Source organism: Mandrillus leucophaeus, unplaced genomic scaffold, assembly GCF_000951045.1.
Source record: "Mandrillus leucophaeus isolate KB7577 unplaced genomic scaffold, Mleu.le_1.0 Scaffold507, whole genome shotgun sequence".
NCBI lineage: Eukaryota > Metazoa > Chordata > Mammalia > Primates > Cercopithecidae > Mandrillus > Mandrillus leucophaeus.
Window position 1 is genome coordinate 651122 of NW_012105442.1, and position 5204 is coordinate 656325.

Sequence of the window (5204 nt, forward strand, 5' to 3'; positions counted from 1 at the left end):
GTGGAGACCTTTTATTTGTTTGTAGATAGAATGTATTTCTTCATGTTGGTTACTCATCTCATTCCTTTAAGTGTAGGAATTCTCCAAGATTCCCGTCCCTTCCCTTCTTTTCTTTTCCCTTCTTTTCTTTTCTCTTTCCCCTAAAAACTCATCTATCAGTTCCTACTGCTTTAGCCATCACTTCTATGAAGATGCTTCCCAACTCTATAGGCACAGCATTTCCAGCTGCCTGCTGGGCATCTCCATCTGGAATTCCTTCTTGCATTCAAAGTTAACATGTCCAAAACTGAACTCATTCATTCCTCATTAGTTCTCCTTCTTCTTTCCAATCCCTACTAACGGTAGCATTATCACCTCCAGCAAACAGGTTGGAATCTTACATTCATCCCTTACCTTTCCTTTGCTTTCTGATCCCTCCCCAATGTCTTACTCATCCCATCAGTTGGTCACACTAGCCTTTTCCACCTCCATGCTATTGCCATCATTCAGCTTTTCTTCCCCATCACTATTGCCACTACCCTCATTTAGGCCCTCATTATCTCCCACCTGGACTACTGGAAGAGGCTCCTCCTAACTAATCTTCCTTCTCCTTTCCACTGTACGAAACATAGCGCCTGCCAGAGTAACAGGATTAGGCTCAGAGTAACAGTTTTAGTCTTTAGCTCTAATTACATTTCTCCCTTGCAGACAAACCACTTATGCCTCCAGATTTCCTGCAGAATTAAGTCCAGACTCTAAACCTGACTTTCAAGGCCCTTCACTCTCTAGGTTGTCTGTTTTCCTGGACTTGTTTTCCTTCACACATTGCCCAAATTGGTAGCCCCACAGCTCCTGAACTGGTTCTGTGTTCTTCCACCTTCTTGTCCCTGCTTATGTATTTCTTTCTCCTAAAATACCCTTCTTTCTATTCCCATAACTCCATTCCCATCCCCTCTCCTGCTTCTGTTCCCTACTTAGGGAAATTTGACCATCTTTCAGGCTCAATCTGAATGCTGCCTCTACTGTGAGGGACACCTCTAGCAACTAACTGTGCACTGATTTTTTTTCTTTGTTATCTGTTCCTTGTATTATTCAATTTAACCATGTTTTGAATCTACTATTATAGCTCTTTTCTTACAGCTCTTATTTCTTTGTATACCCTTCATATGTGTTGAAGTGGGATTTAAGAGGATAAATAGAAAAGTGCCATAGTGGTGATCTGAGGATCTGAGATACAGGATTGGATGAAGGAAGATAAATTTGTTAGTAGCTGTGGAAGGATATGATGCAGTACTGCAGTCAGCCATCTAAAGTACAGTGTGAGAAGACAGAGCTGACTTGCCCAAAGTTTTACCTCCAAAATCCTTATTTCCATGAAATTGTTTAGCTTTTAGAATGTTAGTGTTATTAGTGTTTACTCTTCATCTGTGATAGATCTAGAGAGGAACTTCAAAGGAGGCCAAGGTCTCCCGAACTAAAATTCACCTTACAAACATATTTAGAGTAATATTATTTAAAATTAGTGATATGCCTATATTAGCTAATTTTCCAGGACTATGTGGTATGCAACATCTTTTTGAGTTGAATCAAAATATTATTTTAGGTTTGGTACATCTCTAGTTTGTCCATCACGCTACCTTCTTTTTTTTATTATTGACTATTACAAAAGCCTCCTAACTGGGTTCCTCATACTCCCTTGGTTTCCTCCTCTCTTGTCTACCCAAGTCATTTTTTACACTGACGATAAATGATTTTGTTTCGTTTCGTTTTCTAAAATATCTGATTATGTCACTGACTGCTTAATAAAATGCCGCAGCGCCTTTGCATTGCTCTTTGGATAAAGAGCAAACCTCTTATGGCCTGTTCATCCTGAGTGGTCTAGTTCCTGCCTGCCACCAGTTTCATTTCATACAATGCTCTCAGCCTTGCATATGCCCCTCCTTGTGCTGCAAATATACCTCCCTTACCTGTTTCCTTCCCACACCCCCTTTTCTTGCTTTGGATATCAACTCAGTCATCACTTCCTCAAGGAAGACTGACTTTCCTGCAAAGTTATTTTCCCTATTCTAAGCTCTCATGGCACTCTTGCTCTTTTTCCCTTGTAGCATCTATTACCGGAGTAGTTTTACAGTTCCTCATGATTCGTTTGTTATTACCGGTCTCTTCCATTAGACCGTAAGCTCTGCAAGCTCCACGCCTGGTTTTGCTCACCATTGCATCCAAGCCTAGCACAATATTTGATGCATAGAAGGTGTCCAGTCTTATTAATTGAGTGAATGAATGAATAAATGAATGATGTTTTTGTTCATTAGCTTAAAAAACCCAGTTCTGTAGAACTTTAATGATAAAGATGATAAAATACCAAATATTGCTTTCATTTATGACACTTTAATGACAAGGCTTTTTCGATTTTTGTATATATTGTGGAGTATTAGATAATTAAATGTAGTAAAGTGAGGCTATATAGAATCACAGAGTAAGAAAACAACCTCAGATGTCACATATTCCAGGCTTCTCTCTAATGTGTTATGTCAGAGTCTGTGCAGCTTCTTAGACATCTCTAGTAACAAGCAGCTCAGCATTACCAGAGGTTGCTCTGTTTTTCTTTCTTTATTTTGCGCCAAAATTGGCCTGCTATAGTTTCTGTCCATTAGCATCAGTCTCTAAAGTAATACTTACCGCCTGGCTCAGTGGTTCACCCCTGTAATCCCAGCACTTTGGGAGGCCAGGCTGGAAGATGACTTGAGGCCAAGAGTTCAAAAGTAGCCTGGTCAATACAGCAAGATCCTGTCTCTAAAAGAAAAAAAAAATTAATACTTAGTAGATCTATCTCCTCTCCATAGGGAACCCTTTTAAAAAAACAGACAACTCTCCTGTGCCCGTCCAGATTTATTTCCCTCAGTTCTTCCTTTACGTACTGTGTTCCTGCCACATTGGCTCTAGAAACAACTGTGTCCTCCTCTCTTTCCTTCAGACCTCCACACATAACTGCTTCTCTCTTCAGAACACTTTCACCCCTGCCCCAGATCCCCTGGCTACTTCTGTCTCATCCTTTAGATCTTGTGGAAGTCTCTTTGACATCCCCTGAATTGTGTTAGTTGCTTCTTCAATGTGCTCCCACAGCCCTTATTCTTCCCCTAAAACAATTCGTGTCACATTTTATTGTGATTTTTAAATCCACACTGCTATCCACAAGAAGAGCGGCCACGTCTTAACAGCGCTCCTCATCATATTCTCCACTGTCTGTTTAGCACCAAGCCTGGCGTGTAGTGAGCATTCAGTACACTTTTGACTGAATAAGTTCGAGAACACCAACTTTACCGAGTTCTAAGCTGGCATTCATAGATGTGGTGGCATGTGATTTCACTATTTTCTGGTTATGCTACAGCTTGTCAGGGTCCCTTAAGAGAAGCACTGAGAAAAAATTAGTGTTCCAGATGAAATATGACCTGTGCTACTTTAAACATATTATCTCTGTAAGTTTAGAATTCCATGTTTTTTTGTTTGTTTTTGTTTTTTTGCTCAGAAGCAAAATTTTGTATTCTCTTTTGGTTATGAGCTAAATTTTGAGTGTAGGCATTATCCACTTATTTTAGTACTTTTTTTAAGGAATATTAATGAAGTGAATTTAAAGAAATGGTGTTTTGGAAATAGTTATTTAATTTACTCAAGCTGTTAGTCTGTCCTCCAGATTGTTAAACCACTGACTTATGTGAAAATTAATGGTCAGAAGGTGTGCTTTTCTGAATGTTCTCTTAATTTTTGTCACCCAGTTCATTACAGCTTCTTTTCCTGACCTTTTCAGTAATGCATTCTGAAAGGGGTGTTTCATTATTATCATTGAGATAAGGATAATAATGATTAGGGGGGTGGGAAGAATTCCTTAACTTTTGTTATTTGGGGAGGTAGAAAAGTAAATAACATAGGAGATTATATATGCTAGTAGAGTGGGGAAGACTTTTTGAGAGTTACAAGGAGAAAGAGAGTAGAAGAAAGAAAATGTAAGAGTTGAGAAAAAATAGATCACAAAAAAGTAACAAGGAAAGAGAATGTAATTTACTGATTACTTGATCACCGACCGTGTACTTCCACAGTGTTATGTACTTTGGCCTATGTTATCTCTTCCATACAATGACTATGAAAAGTAGACATCGTTACCCTCATTTTATACAAGAGGTCAAATAGCCTTAGAGTCACACACACGGCTAGTGAATAACAGAAGACTTTTTCAGACCTAGGCTTGTCAGGTTCTAAAGCCAACTGTTCTAATTTGATGTAGCAAATGGTTTTGTACAAAGGAAGCAGATGGAGCATCACTACATAGCATAATGTTTAAAAGTGTATGTAGACTCTAGAGCCTGTTGGCCTGGGATCAAATCCTGGCTCTCTCATGGTTCTGTCACCTACCAGGTATGGTACCTTAGACAAGTTACTTGATTTCTCTGTGTGCCTCATTCCCCATCTGTAAAATCAGGATAATTGTAGTACCCTCCTCTTAGAGTTGTGAATTAATTTAGTTAATATATAGTAAAACATGTAGAACAGTTCCTGACATATAGAAAGCAATATATAAAGCACAATATACGTGTTTGCTACTGCTATTATTGTTATTAGTTTGTGTGTGTGTTGTATGTGAAAGGTCCTGTTTCTAAGAAGTTTGAAGATATTGTTAAAACTGTTGTCAGGGCTGTTAAATCTGTGTGATTTGGTCAGACTTGTCTCAAGGTTTGCCTCTTAGAGTTCTTGCTGTATCATATCCTTAATCCCTGACCAGGCCCAGCCCCGAACACACACACACACACACACACACACACATACACACACACACACACACACACACACACACCTCTTTCTCTTCCTTTTCTAGAATTGAAAGCCAATTCAGACATTCTCTTTATTGTAAAAGAAAGGAAGAATAAAGATTCACTGTAGGTAATACATAAATAAGAATCTAGTGGCCTAAGTTAAAAGTTGTAATTCTAGCAAAAAAAAAATTTTAAAAGCTCTTCTTTTACATTTTCGTATTCCATAATAGGATGCCTCCCAACCTCCCTAAACTTCAGGTTCGTAGGATTTAAGCAAATTGTTACATGACAGTAAAGAGTTTGGGACATTTCTGATGATTATTTGTTTCTGTTGTGATGTAACTGTATTACTTTAACTTCCTTTTCCTAGGAAATTAGAATTTCTTTTTAAAAATCAGTTAAAACTCTTTTAACTTGCTG

General features: G+C 38.4%; 1 protein-coding gene across 1 annotated transcript in view; it reads left to right on the top strand.

Moving 5' to 3' along the window:
• PDSS2 (prenyl (decaprenyl) diphosphate synthase, subunit 2) overlaps positions 1-5204 on the top strand; it is a 315612-nt gene that overhangs the window by 109694 nt on the left and 200714 nt on the right. The window lies entirely within an intron of this gene.